Source organism: Pseudophryne corroboree, chromosome 5 (genome assembly GCF_028390025.1).
Source record: "Pseudophryne corroboree isolate aPseCor3 chromosome 5, aPseCor3.hap2, whole genome shotgun sequence".
In the NCBI taxonomy this organism is placed as follows: Eukaryota; Metazoa; Chordata; class Amphibia; order Anura; family Myobatrachidae; genus Pseudophryne; species Pseudophryne corroboree.
The window spans coordinates 850,985,173-851,006,820 of record NC_086448.1 but is presented as its reverse complement, the minus strand read 5'-3'; the positions used below and the strand labels follow the sequence as shown (position 1 = coordinate 851,006,820).

Below are 21,648 nucleotides of genomic sequence, written 5' to 3'. Positions count from 1 at the left end.
ATATACTGAGAGAGCAGCGTAGAGAGCGTTACTCCGGGATCCTGGCCGCCGGCGTAACATACTACACCCTATACTGAGAGAGAGCGGTACTCCGGGATCCTTGCCACCGGCATAACATACTACACCCTATACTGAGAGAGCAGCGTAGAGAGCGGTACTCTGGGATTCCAGCCGCCGGCATAACATACTACACCCTATACTGAGAGAGCAGCGTAGAGAGCGGTACTCCGGGATCCCGGCCGCTGGCATAACATACTGCACCCTATACTGAGAGAGCAGCGTAGAGAGTGGTACTCCGGGATCCCGCCCACCGGCATAACATACTACACCCTATACTGAGAGAGCAGCGTAGAGAGCGGTACTCTGGGATTCCAGCCGCCGGCATAACATACTACACCCTATACTGAGAGAGCAGCGTAGAGAGCGGTACTCCGGGATCTCGGCCGCCGGCATAACATACTACACCCTATACTGAGAGAGCAGTGTAGAGAGCGGAACTCCGGGATCCCGCCCACCGGTGTAACACACTACACCCTATACTGAGAGAGCAGTGTAGAGAGCGGTACTCCGGGATCCTGGCCACCGGCATAACATACTACACCCTATACTGAGAAAGCAGCGTAGAAAGCGGTACTCCGGGATCCTGGCCACCGGCATAACATACTACACCCTATACTGAGAGAGCAGCATAGAGAGCGGTACTCCGGGATCTCGGCCGCCGGCGTAACATACTACACCCTATACTGAGAGAGCAGCATAGAGAGCGGTACTCCGGGATCCTGGCCACCGGCATAACATACTACACCCTATACTGAGAGAGCAGCGTAGAGAGCGGTACTCCGGGATCTCGGCCGCCGGCGTAACATACTACACCATATACTTAGAGAGCAGCGTAGAGAGCGGTACTCCGGGATCCTGGCTACCGGCATAACATGCTACACCCTATACTGAGAGAGCGCCATAGAGAGCGGTACTCCGGGATCCCGGCCGCCGGCATAACATACTACACCCTATACTGACAGAGCAGTGTAGAGAGCGGTACTCCGGGATTCCTGCCGCCTGCATAACATACTACACCCTATACTGAGAGAGCAGCGTAGAGAGCGGTACTCTCAGATTCCAGCCGCCGGCATAACATACTACACCCTATACTGAGAGAGCAGCGTAGAGAGCGGTACTCCAGCCACCGGCATAACATACTACACCCTATACTGAGAGAGCAGCGTAGAGAGCGGTACTCCGAGATTCCGGCCGCCGGCATAACATACTGCACCCTATACTGAGAGAGCAGCGTAGAGAGCGATACTCTGGGATTCCAGCCGCCGGCATAACATACTACACCCTATACTGAGAGAACAGCATAGAGAGCGGTACTCTGGGATTCCAGCCGCCGGCATAACATACTACACCCTATACTGAGAGAGCAGCGTAGAGAGCGGTACTCCGGGATCCCGCCCACCGGCATAACATACTACACCCTATACTGAGAGAGCAGCGTAGAGAGCGGTACTCCGGGATCTCGCCCACCGGCATAACATACTGCACCCTATACTGAGAGAGCAGCATAGAGAGCGGTACTCTGGGATCCCGGCCGCCGGCATAACATACTACACCCTATACTGAGAGAGCAGCGTAGAGAGCGGTACTCCGGGATCCCGGCCACCGGCATAACATACTACACCCTATACTGAGAGAGCAGCATAGAGAGCGGTACTCTGGGATCCCGGCCGCCGGCATAACATACTACACCCTATACTGAGAGAGCAGCGTAGAGAGCGGTACTCCGGGATCCCGCCCACCGGCATAACATACTACACCCTATACTGAGAGAGCAGCGTAGAGAGCGGTACTCCGGGATCCCGCCCACCGGCATAACATACTGCACCCTATACTGAGAGAGCAGCATAGAGAGCGGTACTTTGGGATCCCGGCCGCCGGCATAACATACTACACCCTATACTGAGAGAGCAGCGTAGAGAGCGGTAATCCGGGATCCCGCCCACCGGTGTAACATACTACACCCTATATTGAGAGAGCAGCGTAGAGAGCGGTACTCCGGGATCCTGGCCACCGGCATAACATACTACACCCTATACTGAGAGAGCAGCGTAGAGAGCGGTACTCCGGGATCCCGGCCGCCGGCATAACATACTACACCCTATACTGAGAGAGCAGCGTAGAGAGCGGTACTCTGGGATTCCAGCCGCCGGCGTAACATACTACACCCTATACTGAGAGAGCAGCATAGAGAGCGGTACTGCGGGATTCCGGCCGCTGGTGTAACATACTACACCCTATACTGAGAGAGCAGCATAGAGAGCGGTACTGCGGGATTCCGGCCGCTGGTGTAACATACTACACCCTATACTGAGAGAGCAGTGTAGAGAGCAGTACTCCGGGATCCCGCCCACCGGTGTAACAAACTACACTCTATACTGAGAGAGCAGTGTAGAGAGCGGTACTCCGGGATTCCAGCCGCCGGCGTAACATACTACACCCTATACTGAGAGAGCAGCATAGAGAGCGGTACTGCGGGATTCCGGCCGCTAGTGTAACATACTACACCCTATACTGAGAGAGCAGTGTAGAGAGCAGTACTCCGGGATCTCGGCCGCGGACATAACATACTACACCCTATACTGAGAGAGCAGTGTAGAGAGCGGTACTCCGGGATCCCGGCCGCCGGCGTAACATACTACACCCTATACTGAGAGAGCAGTGTAGAGAGCGGTACTCCGGGATCCCGGCCGCCGACATAACATACTACACCCTATACTGAGAGAGCAGCGTAGAGAGCAGCGTAGAGAGTGGTACTCCAGGATCTCGGCCGCCGGCATAACATACTACACCATATACTGAGAGAGCAGCTTAGAGAGCGGTACTCCGGGATCCCGCCCACCGGTGTAACATACTACACCCTATACGGAGAGAACAGTGTAGAGAGCGGTACTCCGGGATCCCGGCCACCGGCATAACATACTACACACTATACTGAGAGAGCAGTGTAGAGAGCGGTACTCCGGGATCCTTGCCACCGGCATAACATACTACACCCTATACTGAGAGAGCAGCGTAGAGAGCGGTACTCTGGGAATCCAGCCGCCGGCATAACATACTACACCCTATACTGAGAGAGCAGCGTAGAGAGCGGTACTCCGGGATCCCGGCCGCCGGCATAACATACTGCACCCTATACTGAGAGAGCAGCGCAGAGAGTGGTACTCCGGGATCCCGCCCACCGGCATAACATACTACACCCTATACTGAGAGAGCAGCGTAGAGAGCGGTACTCTGGGATTCCAGCCGCCGGCATAACATACTACACCCTATACTGAGAGAGCAGCGTAGAGAGCGTTACTCCGGGATCCTGGCCACCGGTATAACATACTACACCCTATACTGAGAGAGCAGCGTAGAGAGTGGTACTCTGGGATCCCGGCCACCGGCATAACATACTACACCCTATACTGAGAGAGCAGCGTAGAGAGCGGTACTCCGGGATCCCGCCCACCGGTGTAACATACTACACCCTATACTGAGAGAGCAGCGTAGAGAGCGGTACTCCGGGATCCCGGCCACCGGCATAACATACTACACCCTATCCTGAGAGATCAGTGTAGAGAGCGGTACTCCGGGATTCCAGCCGCCGGCGTAACATACTACACCCTATACTGAGAGAGCAGCATAGAGAGCGGTACTGCGGGATTCCGTCCGCTGGTGTAACATACTACACCCTATACTGAGAGAGCAGTGTAGAGAGCAGTACTCCGGGATCTCGGCCGCGGACATAACATACTACACCCTATACTGAGGGAGCAGTGTAGAGAGCGGTACACCGGGATTCCAGCCGCCGGCGTAACATACTACACCCTATACTGAGAGAGCAGCATAGAGAGCGGTACTGCGGGATTCCGGCCGCTGGTGTAACATACTACACCCTATACTGAGAGAGCAGTGTAGAGAGCAGTACTCCGGGATCCCGCCCACCGGTGTAACATACTACACCCTATACTGAGAGAGCAGTGTAGAGAGCGGTACTCCGGGATTCCAGCCGCCGGTGTAACATACTACACCCTGTACTGAGAGAGCAGCATAGAGAGCGGTACAGCGGGATTCCGGCCGCTCGTGTAACATACTACACCCTATACTGAGAGAGCAGTGTAGAGAGCGGTACTCCGGGATCTCGGCCGCGGACATAACATACTACACCCTATACTGAGAGAGCAGTGTAGAGAGCGGTACTCCGGGATCCCGGCCGCCGGCGTAACATACTACACCCTATACTGAGAGAGCAGTGTAGAGAGCGGTACTCCGGGATCCCGGCCGCCGACATAACATACTACACCCTATACTGAGAGAGCAGCGTAGAGAGCGGTACTCCAGGATCTCGGCCGCCGGCATAACATACTACACCATATACTGAGAAAGCAGCGTAGAGAGCGGTACTCCGGGATCCCGGCCGCCGGCGTAACATACTACACCCTATACTGAGAGAGCAGCATAGAGAGCGGTACTCCGGGATCCCGGCCACCTGCATAACATACTACACCCTATACTGAGAGAACAGTGAAGAGAGCGGTACTCCGGGATCCCGGCCACCGGCATAACATACTACGCCCTATACTGAGAGAGCAGTGTAGAGAGCGGTACTCCGGGATCCTTGCTACTGGCATAACATACTACACCCTATACTGAGAGAGCAGCGTAGAGAGCGGTACTCTGGGATTCCAGCCACCGGCATAACATACTACACCCTATACTGAGAGAGCAGCGTAGAGAGCGGTACTCCGGGATCCCGGCCGCTGGCATAACATACTGCACCCTATACTGAGAGAGCAGCGTAAAGAGTGGTACTCCGGGATCCCGGCCGCTGGCATAACATACTACACCCTATACTGAGAGAGCAGCGTAGAGAGCGGTACTCTGGGATTCCAGCCGCCGGCATAACATACTACACCCTATACTGAGAGAGCAGCGTAGAGAGCGGTACTCCGGGATCCTGGCCACCGGTATAACATACTACACCCTATACTGAGAGAGCAGCGTAGAGAGTGGTACTCTGGGATCCCGGCCACCGGCATAACATACTACACCCTATACTGAGAGAGCAGCGTAGAGAGCGGTACTCCGAGATCCCGCCCACCGGTGTAACATACTACACCCTATACTAAGAGAGCAGCGTAGAGAGCGGTACTCCGGGATTCCGGCCACCGGCATAACATACTACACCCTATACTGAGAGAGCAGTGTAGAGAGCGGTACTCCGGGATTCCAGCTGCCGGCGTAACATACTACACCCTATACTGAGAGAGCAGCATAGAGAGCGGTACTGCGGGATTCCGGCCGCTGGTGTAACATACTACACCCTATACTGAGAGAGCAGTGTAGAGAGCAGTACTCCGGGATCTCGGCCGCGGACATAACATACTACACCCTATACTGAGAGAGCAGTGTAGAGAGCGGTACTCCGGGATCCCGGCCGCCGGCGTAACATACTACACCCTATACTGAGAGAGCAGTGTAGAGAGCGGTACTCCGGGATCCCGGCCGCCGACATAACATACTACACCCTATACTGAGAGAGCAGCGTAGAGAGCGTTACTCCAGGATCTCGGCCGCCGGCATAACATTCTACACCATATACTGAGAGAGCAGCGTAGAGAGCGGTACTCCGGGATCCCGGCCACCTGCATAACATACTACACCCTATACTGAGAGAGCAGCGTAGAGAGCGGTACTCCGGGATACCGGCCGCCGGCCTAACATACTACACCCTATACTGAGAGAGCAGCGTAGAGAGCGGTACTCCGGGATTCCGGCCACCGGCATAACATACTACACCCTATACTGAGAGAGCAGCGTAGAGAGCGGTACTCCGGGATCTCGGCCGCCGGCGTAACATACTACACCCTATACTGAGAAAGCAGCGTAGAAAGCGGTACTCCGGGATCCCGGCCACCGGCATAACATACTACACCCTATACTGAGAGAGCAGTGTAGAGAGCGGAACTCCGGGATCCCGCCCACCGGTGTAACATACTACACCCTATACTGAGAGAGCAGCGTAGAGAGCGGTACTTCGGGATCATGGCCACCGGCATAACATACTACACCCTATACTGAGAAAGCAGCATAGAAAGCGGTACTCCGGGATCCCGGCCACCGGCATAACATACTACACCCTATACTGAGAGAGCAGTGTAGAGAGCGGAACTCCGGGATCCCGCCCACCGGTGTAACATACTACACCCTATACTGAGAGAGCAGTGTAGAGAGCGGTACTCCGGGATCCTGGCCACCGGCATAACATACTACACCCTATACTGAGAAAGCAGCGTAGAAAGCGGTACTCCGGGATCCTGGCCACCGGCATAACATACTACACCCTATACTGAGAGAGCAGCATAGAGAGCGGTACTCCGGGATCTCGGCCGCCGGCGTAACATACTACACCCTATACTGAGAGAGCAGCATAGAGAGCGGTACTCCGGGATCCTGGCCACCGGCATAACATACTACACCCTATACTGAGAGAGCAGCGTAGAGAGCGGTACTCCGGGATCCTGGCCACCGGCATAACATGCTACACCCTATACTGAGAGAGCGCCATAGAGAGCGGTACTCCGGGATCCCGGCCGCCGGCATAACATACTACACCCTATACTGAGAGAGCAGCGTAGAGAGGGGTACTCCGGGATTCCAGCCACCGGCATAACATACTACACCCTATACTGAGAGAGCAGCGTAGAGAGCGGTACTCCGGGATCTCTGCCGCCGGCGTAACATACTACACCCTATACTGATAGAGCAGTGTAGAGAGCGGTACTCCGGGATTCCTGCCGCCTGCATAACATACTACACCCTATACTGAGAGAGCAGCGTAGAGAGCGGTACTCTCAGATTCCAGCCAGCGGCATAACATACTACACCCTATACTGAGAGAGCAGCGTAGAGAGCGGTACTCCAGCCACCGGCATAACATACTACACCCTATACTGAGAGAGCAGCGTAGAGAGCGGTACTCCGAGATTCCGGCAACCGGCATAACATACTGCACCCTATACTGAGAGAGCAGCGTAGAGAGCGGTACTCTGGTATTCTAGCCGCCGGCATAACATACTACACCCTATACTGAGAGAACAGCGTAGAGAGCGGTACTCCGGGATCCCGCCCACCGGCATAACATACTACACCCTATACTGAGAGAGCAGCGTAGAGAGCGGTACTCCGGGATCCCGCCCACCGGCATAACATACTGCACCCTATACTGAGAGAGCAGCATAGAGAGCGGTACTCTTGGATCCCGGCCGCCGGCATAACATACTACACCCTATACTGAGAGAGCAGCGTAGAGAGCGGTACTCCGGGATCCCGGCCACCGGCATAACATACTACACCCTATACTGAGAGAGCAGCATAGAGAGCGGTACTCTTGGATCCCGGCCGCCGGCATAACATACTACACCCTATACTGAGAGAGCAGCGTAGAGAGCGGTACTCCGGGATCCCGGCCACCGGCATAACATACTACACCCTATACTGAGAGAGCAGCATAGAGAGCGGTACTCTGGGATCCCGGCCGCCGGCATAACATACTACACCCTATACTGAGAGCAGCGTAGAGAGCGGTACTCCGGGATCCCGCCCACCGGCATAACATACTACACCCTATACTGAGAGAGCAGCGTAGAGAGTGGTACTCCGGGATCCCGCCCACCGGCATAACATACTGCACCCTATACTGAGAGAGCAGCATAGAGAGCGGTACTCTGGGATCCCGGCCGCCGGCATAACATACTACACCCTATACTGAGAGAGCAGCGTAGAGAGCGGTACTCCGGGATCCCGCCCACCTGTGTAACATACTACACCCTATATTGAGAGAGCAGCGTAGAGAGCGGTACTCCGGGATCCTGGCCACCGGCATAACATACTACACCCTATACTGAGAGAGCAGCGTAGAGAGCGGTACTCCGGGATCCCGGCCGCCGGCATAACATACTACACCCTATACTGAGAGAGCAGCAAAGAGAGCGGTACTCAGGGATTCCGGCCGCTGGTGTAACATTATTCACCCTATACTGAGAGAGCAGCGTAGAGAGCGGTACTCCAGGATCTCGGCCGCCGACGTAACATACTACACCCTATACTGAGAGAGCAGCATAGAGATCAGTACTCTGGGATCTCGGCCGCCGGCGTAACATACTACACCCTATACTGAGAGAGCAGCGTAGAAAGCGGTACTCCGGGATCCTGGCCACCGGCATAACATACTACACCCTATACTGAGAGAGCAGCGTAGAAAGCGGTACTCCGGGATCCTGGCCACCGGCATAACATACTACACCCTATACTGAGAGAGCAGCGTAGAGAGCGGTACTCCGGGATCTCGGCCGCCGGCGTAACATACTACACCCTATACTGAGAGAGCAGCATAGAGAGCGGTACTCCGGGATCCCGGCCGCCGGCATAACATACTACACCCTATACTGAGAGAGCAGCAAAGAGAGCGGTACTCAGGGATTCCGGCCGCTGGTGTAACATTATTCACCCTATACTGAGAGAGCAGCGTAGAGAGGGGTACTCCGGGATCCCGGCCGCCGGCATAACATACTACGCCCTATACTGAGAGAGCAGCGTAGAGAGCGGTACTCCGGGATCCCGGCCACCGGCATAACATACTACACACTATACTGAGAGAGCAGTGTAGAGAGCGGTACTCCGGGATCCTTGCCACCGGCATAACATACTACACCCTATACTGAGAGAGCAGCGAAGAGAGCGGTACTCTGGGATTCCAGCCGCCGGCATAACATACTACACCCTATACTGAGAGAGCAGCGTAGAGAGCGGTACTCCGGGATCCCGGCCGCCGGCATAACATACTGCACCCTATACTGAGAGAGCAGCGTAGAGAGCGGTACTCCGGGATCTCGGCCGCCGGCGTAACATACTACACCCTATACTGAGAGAGCAGCATAGAGAGCGGTACTCTGGGATCCTGGCCACCGGCATAACATACTACATCCTATACTGAGAGAGCAGCGTAGAGAGCGGTACTCCGGGATCTCGGCCGCCGGCGTAACATACTACACCCTATACTGAGAGAGCAGCGTAGAGAGCGGTACTCCGGGATCCTGGCCACCAGCATAACATACTACACCCTATACTGAGAGAGCGCCATAGAGAGCGGTACTCCGGGATCCCGGCCGCCGGCATAACATACTACACCCTATACTGAGAGAGCAGCGTAGAGAGGGGTACTCCGGGATTCCAGCCACCGGTATAACATACTACACCCTATACTGAGAGAGCGGTACTCCGGGATCTCGGCCGCCGGCGTAACATACTACACCCTATACTGAGAGAGCAGCGTAGAGAGCGGTACTCCAGGATTCCTGCCGCCTGCATAACATACTACACCCTATACTGAGAGAGCAGATTAGAGAGCGGTACTCTGGGATTCCAGCTGCCGGCATAACATACTACACCCTATACTGAGAGAGCAGCGTAGAGAGCGGTACTCTGGGATTCCAGCCGCCGGTATAACATACTACACCCTATACTGAGAGAGCAGCGTAGAGAGCGGTACTCTGGGATCCCGACCACCGGCGTAACATACTACAATCTATACTGAGAGAGCAGCGTAGAGAGCAGTACTCCGGGATCCCGCCCACCAGCATAACATACTACACCCTATACTGAGAGAGCAGCGTAGAGAGCGGTACTCTGGGATCCCGACCACCGGCGTAACATACTACACCCTATACTGAGAGATCAGTGTAGAGAGCGGTACTCCGGGATCCCAGCCACCGGCATAACATACTACACCCTATACTGAGAGAGCAGCATAGAGAGCGGTACTCCGAGATTCCGGCCACCGGCATAACATACTGAACCCTATACTGAGAGAGCAGCGTAGAGAGCGGTACTCTGGGATTGAAGCCGCCGGCATAACATACTACACCCTATACTGAGAGAGCAGCGTAGAGAGCGGTACTCTGGGATCCCAGCCGCCGGCATAACATACTACACCCTATAATGAGAGAGCAGCGTAGAGAGGGGTACTCCGGGATCCCGGCCACCGGCATAACATACTACACCCTATACTGAGAGAGCAGCGTAGAGAGCGGTACTCCGGGATCCCGCCCACCGGTGTAACATACTACACCCTATACTGAGAGAGCAGCGTAGAGAGCGGTACTCCGGGATCCCGGCCACCGGCATAACCTACTACACCCTATATAGGGAGAACAGTGTAGAGAGCGGTACTCCGGGATCCCGGCCACCGGCATAACATACTACACACTATACTGAGAGAGCAGTGTAGAGAGCGGTACTCGGGGATCCTTGCCACCGGCATAACATACTACACCCTATACTGAGAGAGCAGCGTAGAGAGCGGTACTCTGGGATTCCAGCCGCCGGCATAACATACTACACCCTATACTGAGAGAGCAGCGTAGAGAGCGGTACTCCGGGATCCCGGCCGCCGGCATAACATACTGCACCCTATACTGAGAGAGCAGCGTAGAGAGTGGTACTCCGGGATCCTGCCCACCGGCATAACATACTACACCCTATACTGAGAGAGCAGCGTAGAGAGCGGTACTCTGGGATTCCAGCCGCCGGCATAACATACTACACCCTATACTGAGAGAGCAGCGTAGAGAGCGGTACTCCGGGATCCTTGCCACCGGTATAACATACTACACCCTATACTGAGAGAGCAGCGTAGAGAGTGGTACTCTGGGATCCCGGCCACCGGCATAACATACTACACCCTATACTGAGAGAGCAGCGCAGAGAGCGGTACTCCGGGATCCCGCCCACCGGTGTAACATACTGCACCCTATACTGAGAGAGCAGCGTAGAGAGCGGTACTCCGGGATCCCGGCCACCGGCATAACATACTACACCCTATACCGAGAGAGCAGCGTAGAGATCGGTACTCCGGGATTCCGGCCGCTGGTGTAACATACTACACCCTATACTGAGAGAGCGCCATAGAGAGCGGTACTCCGGGATCCCGGCCGCCGGCATAACATACTACACCGTATACTGAGAGAGCAGCGTAGAGAGCGGTACTCTGGGATCCCGCCTACCGGCATAACATACTGCACCCTATACTGAGAGAGCAGCGTAAAGAGCGGTACTCCAGGATTCCGCCCACCGGCATAACATACTGCACCCTATACTGAGAGAGCAGCATAGAGAGCGGTACTCTGGGATCCCGGCCGCCGGCATAACATACTACACCCTATACTGAGAGAGCAGCGTAGAGAGCGGTAATCCGGGATTCCAGCCGCCGGCATAACATACTACACCCTATACTGAGAGAGCAGCGTAGAGAGCGGTACTCCAGGATCTCGGCCGCTGGCATAACATACTACACCCTATACTGAGAGAGCAGCGTAGAGAGCGGTACTCCGGGATCCCGGCCACCTGCATAACATACTACACCCTATACTGAGAGAGCAGCGTAGAGAGCGGTACTCCGGGATCCCGGCGGCCGGCCTAACATACTACACCCTATACTGAGAGAGCAGCGTAGAGAGCGGTACTCCGGGATACCGGCCACCGGCATAACATACTACACCCTATACTGAGAGAGCAGCGTAGAGAGCGGTACTCCGGGATCTCGGCCGCCGGCGTAACATACTACACCCTATACTGAGAGAGCAGTGTAGAGACCGGTACTCCGGGATCCCGGCCACCGGCATAACATACTACACCCTATACTGAGAGAGCAGTGTAGAGAGCGGTTTTCCGGGATCCCGCCCACCGGTGTAACATACTACACCCTATACTGAGAGAGCAGTGTAGAGAGCGGTACTCCGGGATCTCGGCCGCCGGCGTAACATACTACACCCTATACTGAGAAAGCAGCGTAGAAAGCGGTACTCCGGGATCCTGGCCACCGGCATAACATACTACACCCTATACTGAGAGAGCAGCGTAGAGAGCGGTACTCCGGGATCCCGGCCACCGGCATAACATACTACACCCTATACTGAGAGAGCAGTGTAGAGAGCGGTACTCCGGGATCCCGCCCACCGGTGTAACATACTACACCCTATACTGAGAGAGCAGTGTAGAGAGCGGTACTCCGGGATCCTGGCCACCGGCATAACATACTACACCCTATACTGAGAAAGCAGCGTAGAAAGCGGTACTCCGGGATCCTGGCCACCGGCATAACATACTACACCCTATACTGAGAGAGCAGCGTAGAGAGCGGTACTCCGGGATCTCGGCCGCCGGCGTAACATACTACACCCTATACTGAGAGAGCAGCATAGAGAGCGGTACTCCGGGATCCTGGCCACCGGCATAACATACTACACCCTATACTGAGAGAGCAGCGTAGAGAGCGGTACTCCGGGATCTCGGCCGCCGGCGTAACATACTACACCCTATACTTAGAGAGCAGCGTAGAGAGCGGTACTCCGGGATCCTGGCCACCGGCATAACATACTACACCCTATACTGAGAGAGCGCCATAGAGAGCGGTACTTCGGGATCCCGGCCGCCGGCATAACATACTACACCCTATACTGAGAGAGCAGCGTAGAGAGCGGTACTCTGGGATCCCGCCTACCGGCATAACATACTGCACCCTATACTGAGAGAGCAGCGTAGAGAGCGGTACTCCGGGATCCCGCCCACCGGCATAACATACTGCACCCTATACTGAGAGAGCAGCATAGAGAGCGGTACTCTGGGATCCCGGCCGCCGGCATAACATACTACACCCTATACTGAGAGAGCAGCGTAGAGAGCGGTAATCCGGGATTCCAGCCGCCGGCATTACATACTACACCCTATACTGAGAGAGCAGCGTAGAGAGCGGTACTCCGGGATCCCGCCCACCGGTGTAACATACTACACCCTATACTGAGAGAGCAGCATAGAGAGCGGTACTCCGGGATCCTGGCCACCGGCATAACATACTACACCCTATACTGAGAGAGCAGCGTAGAGAGCGGTACTCCGGGATCCTGGCGACCGGCATAACATACTACACCCTATACTGAGAGAGCAGCGTAGAGAGCGGTACTCCGGGATCCCGGCCACCGGCATAACATACTACACCCTATACTGAGAGAGCAGTGTAGAGAGCGGTACTCCGGGATCCCGCCCACCGGTGTAACATACTACACCTTATACTGAGAGAGCAGTGTAGAGAGCGGTACTCCGGGATCCTGGCCACCGGCATAACATACTACACCCTATACTGAGAAAGCAGCGTAGAAAGCGGTACTCCGTGATCCTGGCCACCGGCATAACATACTACACCCTATACTGAGAGAGCAGCGTAGAGAGCGGTACTCCGGGATCTCGGCCGCCGGCGTAACATACTACACCCTATACTGAGAGAGCAGCATAGAGAGCGGTACTCCGGGATCCTGGCCACCGGCATAACATACTACACCTTATACTGAGAGAGCAGCGTAGAGAGCGGTACTCCGGGATCTCGGCCGCCGGCATAACATACTACACCCTATACTTAGAGAGCAGCGTAGAGAGCGGTACTCCGGGATCCTGGCCACCGGCATAACATACTACACCCTATACTGAGAGAGCGCCATAGAGAGCGGTACTCCGGGATCCCGGCCGCCGGCATAACATACTACACCCTATACTGAGAGAGCAGCGTAGAGAGCGGTACTCTGGGATCCCGCCTACCGGCATAACATACTGCACCCTATACTGAGAGAGCAGCGTAGAGAGCGGTACTCCGGGATCCCGCCCACCGGCATAACATACTGCACCCTACTCTGAGAGAGCAGCATAGAGAGCGGTACTCTGGGATCCCGGCCGCCGGCATAACATACTACACCCTATACTGAGAGAGCAGCGTAGACAGCGGTAATCCGGGATTCCAGCCGCCGGCATTACATACTACACCCTATACTGAGAGAGCAGCGTAGAGAGCGGTACTCCGGGATCCCGCCCACCGGTGTAACATACTACACCCTATATTGAGAGAGCAGCATAGAGAGCGGTACACCGGGATCCTGGCCACCGGCATAACATACTACACCCTATACTGAGAGAGCAGCGTAGAGAGCGGTACTCCGGGATCCCGGCCGCCGGCATAACATACTACACCCTATACTGAGAGAGCAGCATAGAGAGCGGTACTTCGGGATTCCGGACGCTTGAGTAACATACTACACCCTATACTGAGAGAGCAGCGTAGAGAGCGGTACTCCGGGATTCCGGCCGCTGGTGTAACATTATTCACCCTATACTGAGAGAGCAGCGTAGAGAGCGGTACTCCGGGATCTCGGCCGCCGGCGTAACATACTACACCCTATACTGAGAGAGCAGCATAGAGAGCAGTACTCTGGGATCTCGGCCGCCGGCGTAACATACTACACCCTATACTGAGAGAGCAGCGTAGAGAGCGGTACTCCAGGATCCTGGCCACCGGCATAACATACTACACCCTATACTGAGAGAGCAGCGTAGAAAGCGGTACTCCGGGATCTCGGCCGCCGGCGTAACATACTACACCCTATACTGAGAGAGCAATGTAGAGAGCGGTACTCCGGGATCCCGCCCACCGGTGTAACATACTACACCCTATACTGAGAGAGCAGCGTAGAGAGCGGTACTCCGGGATCTCGGCCGCCGGCGTAACATACTACACCCTATACTTAGAGAGCAGCGTAGAGAGCGGTACTCCGGGATCCTGGCCACCGGCATAACATACTACACCCTATACTGAGAGAGCGCCATAGAGAGCGGTACTCCGGGATCCCGGCCGCCGGCATAACATACTACACCCTATACTGAGAGAGCAGTGTAGAGAGCGGTACTCTGGGATCCCGCCTACCGGCATAACATACTGCACCCTATACTGAGAGAGCAGCGTAGAGAGCGGTACTCCGGGATCCCGCCCACCGGCATAACATACTGCACCCTATACTGAGAGAGCAGCATAGAGAGCGGTATTCTGGGATCCCGGCCGCCGGCATAACATACTACACCCTATACTGAGAGAGCAGCGTAGAGAGCGGTAATCCGGGATTCCAGCAGCCGGCATAACATACTGCACCCTATACTGAGAGAGCAGCATAGAGAGCGGTACTCCGGGATCCTGGCCACCGGCATAACATACTACACCCTATACTGAGAGAGCGCCATAGAGAGCGGTACTCCGGGATCCCGGCCGCCGGCATAACATACTGCACCCTATACTGAGAGAGCAGCATAGAGAGCGGTACTCTGGGATCCCGGCCGCCGGCATAACATACTACACCCTATACTGAGAGAGCAGCATAGAGAGCGGTACTCCGGGATTCCGGCCGCTGGTGTAACATACTACACCCTATACTGAGAGAGCAGCGTAGAGAGCGGTACTCCGGGATTCCGGCCGCTGGTGTAACATTATTCACCCTATACTGAGAGAGCAGCGTAGAGAGCGGTACTCCGGGATCTCGGCCGCCGGCGTAACATACTACACCCTATACTGAGAGAGCAGCATAGAGAGCAGTACTCTGGGATCTCGGCCGCCGGCGTAACATACTACACCCTATACTGAGAGAGCAGCGTAGAGAGCGGTACTCCGGTATCCTGGCCACCGGCATAACATACTACACCCTATACTGAGAGAGCAGCGTAGAAAGCGGTACTCCGGGATCCTGGCCACCGGCATAACATACTACACCCTATACTGAGAGAGCAGCGTAGAGAGCGGTACTCCGGGATCTCGGCCGCCGGCGTAACATACTACACCCTATACTGAGAGAGCAGCGTAGAGAGCGGTACTCCGGGATCCTGGCCACCGGCATAACATACTACACCCTATACTGAGAGAGCAGCGTATAGAGCGGTACTCCGGGATCTCGGCCGCCGGCGTAACATACTACACCCTACACTGAGAGAGTAGCGTAGAGAGCGGTACTCCGGGATCCCGGCCACCGGCATAACATACTACACCCTATACTTAGAGAGCAGCGTAGAGAGCGGTACTCCGGGATCCTGGCCACCGGCATAACATACTACACCCTATACTGAGAGAGCGCCATAGAGAGCGGTACTCCGGGATCCCGGCCGCCGGCATAACATACTACACCCTATACTGAGAGAGCAGCGTAGAGAGCGGTACTCTGGGATCCCGCCTACCGGCATAACATACTGCACCCTATACTGAGAGAGCAGCGTAGAGAGCGGTACTCCGGGATCCCGCCCACCGGCATAACATACTGCACCCTATACTGAGAGAGCAGCATAGAGAGCGGTACTCTGGGATCCCGGCCGCCGGCATAACATACTACACCCTATACTGAGAGAGCAGCGTAGAGAGCGGTAATCCGGGATTCCAGCCGCCGGCATTACATACTACACCCTATACTGAGAGAGCAGCGTAGAGAGCGGTACTCCGGGATCCCGCCCACCAGTGTAACATACTACACCCTATACTGAGAGAGCAGCATAGAGAGCGGTACTCCGGGATCCTGGCCACCGGCATAACATACTACACCCTATACTGAGAGAGCAGCGTAGAGAGCGGTACTCCGGGATCCTGGCCACCGGCATAACATACTACACCCTATACTGAGAGAGCAGCGTAGAGAGCGGTACTCCGGGATCCCGGCCACCGGCATAACATACTACACCCTATACTGAGAGAGCAGTGTAGAGAGCGGTACTCTGGGATCCCGCCCACCGGTGTAACATACTACACCCTATACTGAGAGAGCAGTGTAGAGAGCGGTACTCCGGGATCCTGGCCACCGGCATAACATACTACACCCTATACTGAGAAAGCAGCGTAGAAAGCGGTACTCCGGGATCCTGGCCACCGGCATAACATACTACACCCTATACTGAGAGAGCAGCGTAGAGAGCGGTACTCCGGGATCTCGGCCGCCGGCGTAACATACTACACCCTATACTGAGAGAGCAGCATAGAGAGCGGTACTCCGGGATCCTGGCCACCGGCATAACATACTACACCTTATACTGAGAGAGCAGCGTAGAGAGCGGTACTCCGGGATCTCGGCCGCCGGCATAACATACTACACCAAATACTTAGAGAGCAGCGTAGAGAGCGGTACTCCGGGATCCTGGCCACCGGCATAACATACTACACCCTATACTGAGAGAGCGCCATAGAGAGCGGTACTCCGGGATCCCGGCCGCCGGCATAACATACTACACCCTATACTGAGAGAGCAGCGTAGAGAGCGGTACTCTGGGATCCCGCCTACCGGCATAACATACTGCACCCTATACTGAGAGAGCAGCGTAGAGAGCGGTACTCCGGGATCCCGCCCACCGGCATAACATACTGCACCCTACTCTGAGAGAGCAGCATAGAGAGCGGTACTCTGGGATCCCGGCCGCCGGCATAACATACTACACCCTATACTGAGAGAGCAGCGTAGAGAGCGGTAATCCGGGATTCCAGCCGCCGGCATTACATACTACACCCTATACTGAGAGAGCAGCGTAGAGAGCGGTACTCCGGGATCCCGCCCACCGGTGTAACATACTACACCCTATACTGAGAGAGCAGCATAGAGAGCGGTACTCCGGGATCCTGGCCACCGGCATAACATACTACACCCTATACTGAGAGAGCAGCGTAGAGAGCGGTACTCCGGGATCCCGGCCGCCGGCATAACATACTACACCCTATACTGAGAGAGCAGCATAGAGAGCGGTACTTCGGGATTCCGGACGCTGGAGTAACATACTACACCCTATACTGAGAGAGCAGCGTAGAGAGCGGTACTCCGGGATTCCGGCCGCTGGTGTAACATTATTCACCCTATACTGAGAGAGCAGCGTAGAGAGCGGTACTCCGGGATCTCGGCCGCCGGCGTAACATACTACACCCTATACTGAGAGAGCAGCATAGAGAGCAGTACTCTGGGATCTCGGCCGCCGGCGTAACATACTACACCCTATACTGAGAGAGCAGCGTAGAGAGCGGTACTCCAGGATCCTGGCCACCGGCATAACATACTACACCCTATACTGAGAGAGCAGCGTAGAAAGCGGTACTCCGGGATCTCGGCCGCCGGCGTAACATACTACACCCTATACTGAGAGAGCAATGTAGAGAGCGGTACTCCGGGATCCCGCCCACCGGTGTAACATACTACACCCTATACTGAGAGAGCAGCGTAGAGAGCGGTACTCCGGGATCTCGGCCGCCGGCGTAACATACTACACCCTATACTTAGAGAGCAGCGTAGAGAGCGGTACTCCGGGATCCTGGCCACCGGCATAACATACTACACCCTATACTGAGAGAGCGCCATAGAGAGCGGTACTCCGGGATCCCGGCCGCCGGCATAACATACTACACCCTATACTGAGAGAGCAGTGTAGAGAGCGGTACTCTGGGATCCCGCCTACCGGCATAACATACTGCACCCTATACTGAGAGAGCAGCGTAGAGAGCGGTACTCCGGGATCCCGCCCACCGGCATAACATACTGCACCCTATACTGAGAGAGCAGCATAGAGAGCGGTATTCTGGGATCCCGGCCGCCGGCATAACATACTACACCCTATACTGAGAGAGCAGCGTAGAGAGCGGTAATCCGGGATTCCAGCAGCCGGCATAACATACTACACCCTATACTGAGAGAGCAGCATAGAGAGCGGTACTCCGGGATCCTGGCCACCGGCATAACATACTACACCCTATACTGAGAGAGCGCCATAGAGAGCGGTACTCCGGGATCCCGGCCGCCGGCATAACATACTGCACCCTATACTGAGAGAGCAGCATAGAGAGCGGTACTCTGGGATCCCGGCCGCCGGCATAACATACTACACCCTATACTGAGAGAGCAGCATAGAGAGCGGTACTCCGGGATTCCGGCCGCTGGTGTAACATACTACACCCTATACTGAGAGAGCAGCGTAGAGAGCGGTACTCCGGGATTCCGGCCGCTGGTGTAACATTATTCACCCTATACTGAGAGAGCAGCGTAGAGAGCGGTACTCCGGGATCTCGGCCGCCGGCGTAACATACTACACCCTATACTGAGAGAGCAGCATAGAGAGCAGTACTCTGGGATCTCGGCCGCCGGCGTAACATACTACACCCTATACTGAGAGAGCAGCGTAGAGAGCGGTACTCCGGTATCCTGGCCACCGGCATAACATACTACACCCTATACTGAGAGAGCAGCGTAGAAAGCGGTACTCCGGGATCCTGGCCACCGGCATAACATACTACACCCTATACTGAGAGAGCAGCGTAGAGAGCGGTACTCCGGGATCTCGGCCGCCGGCGTAACATACTACACCCTATACTGAGAGAGCAGCATAGAGAGCGGTACTCCGGGATCCTGGCCACCGGCATAACATACTACACCCTATACTGAGAGAGCAGCGTATAGAGCGGTACTCCGGGATCTCGGCCGCCGGCGTAACATACTACACCCTACACTGAGAGAGTAGCGTAGAGAGCGGTACTCCGGGATCCCGGCCACCGGCATAACATACTACACCCTATACTTAGAGAGCAGCGTAGAGAGCGGTACTCCGGGATCCTGGCCACCGGCATAACATACTACACCCTATACTGAGAGAGCGCCATAGAGAGCGGTACTCCGGGATCCCGGCCGCCGGCATAACATACTGCACCCTATACTGAGAGAGCAGCATAGAGAGCGGTACTCTGGGATCCCGGCCGCCGGCATAACATACTACACCCTATACTGAGAGAGCAGCGTAGAGAGCGGTAATCCGGGATTCCAGCCGCCGGCATAACATACTACACCCTATACTGAGAGAGCAGCGTAGAGAGCGGTACTCCAGGATCTCGGCCGCTGGCATAACATACTACACCCTATACTGAGAGAGCAGCGTAGAGAGCGGTACTCCAGGATCTCGGCCGCTGGCATAACATACTACACCCTATACTGAGAGAGCAGCGTAGAGAGCGGTACTCCGGGATCCCGGCCACCTGCATACCATACTACACCCTATACTGAGAGAGCAGCGTAGAGAGCGGTACTCCGGGATCCCGGCGGCCGGCCTAACATACTACACCCTATACTGAGAGAGCAGTGTAGAGAGCGGTTTTCCGGGATCCCGCCCACCGGTGTAACATACTACACGCTATACTGAGAGAGCAGCGTAGAGAGCGGTACTCCGGGATCTCGGCCGCCGGCGTAACATACTACACCCTATACTGAGAAAGCAGCGTAGAAAGCGGTACTCCGGGATCCTGGCCACCGGCATAACATACTACACCCTATACTGAGAGAGCAGCGTAGAGAGCGGTACTCCGGGATCCCGGCCACCGGCATAACATACTACACCCTATACTGAGAGAGCAGTGTAGAGAGCGGTACTCCGGGATCCCGCCCACCGGTGTAACATACTACACCCTATACTGAGAGAGCAGTGTAGAGAGCGGTACTCCGGGATCCTGGCCACCGGCATAACATACTACACCCTATACTGAGAAAGCAGCGTAGAAAGCGGTACTCCGGGATCCTGGCCACCGGCATAACATACTACACCCTATACTGAGAGAGCAGCGTAGAGAGCGGTACTCCGGGATCTCGGCCGCCGGCGTAACATACTACACCCTATACTGAGAGAGCAGCATAGAGAGCGGTACTCCGGGATCCTGGCCACCGGCATAACATACTACACCCTATACTGAGAGAGCAGCGTAGAGAGCGGTACTCCGGGATCTCGGCCGCCGGCGTAACATACTACACCCTATACTTAGAGAGCAGCGTAGAGAGCGGTACTCCGGGATCCTGGCCACCGGCATAACATACTACACCCTATACTGAGAGAGCGCCATAGAGAGCGGTACTCCGGGATCCCGGCCGCCGGCATAACATACTACACCCTATACTGAGAGAGCAGCGTAGAGAGCGGTACTCTGGGATCCCGCCTACCGGCATAACATACTGCACCCTATACTGAGAGAGCAGCGTAGAGAGCGGTACTCCGGGATCCCGCCCACCGGCATAACATACTGCACCCTATACTGAGAGAGCAGCATAGAGAGCGGTACTCTGGGATCCCGGCCGCCGGCATAACATACTACACCCTATACTGAGAGAGCAGCGTAGAGAGCGGTAATCCGGGATTCCAGCCGCCGGCATTACATACTACACCCTATACTGAGAGAGCAGCGTAGAGAGCGGTACTCCGGGATCCCGCCCACCGGTGTAACATACTACACCCTATACTGAGAGAGCAGCATAGAGAGCGGTACTCCGGGATCCTGGCCACCGGCATAACATACTACACCCTATACTGAGAGAGCAGCGTAGAGAGCGGTACTCCGGGATCCTGGCCACCGGCATAACATACTACACCCTATACTGAGAGAGCAGCGTAGAGAGCGGTACTCCGGGATCCCGGCCACCGGCATAACATACTACACCCTATACTGAGAGAGCAGTGTAGAGAGCGGTACTCCGGGATCCCGCCCACCGGTGTAACATACTACACCCTATACTGAGAGAGCAGTGTAGAGAGCGGTACTCTGGGATCCTGGCCACCGGCATAACATACTACACCCTATACTGAGAAAGCAGCGTAGAAAGCGGTACTCCGGGATCCTGGCCACCGGCATAACATACTACACCCTATACTGAGAGAGCAGCGTAGAGAGCGGTACTCCGGGATCTCGGCCGCCGG

General features: G+C 55.7%; 1 protein-coding gene across 1 annotated transcript in view; it reads right to left on the bottom strand.

Moving 5' to 3' along the window:
- The window catches only part of LOC134928695 (acid-sensing ion channel 1C-like), a 650,441-nt gene that overhangs the window by 339,559 nt on the left and 289,234 nt on the right, over window positions 1-21,648 (bottom strand). The window lies entirely within an intron of this gene.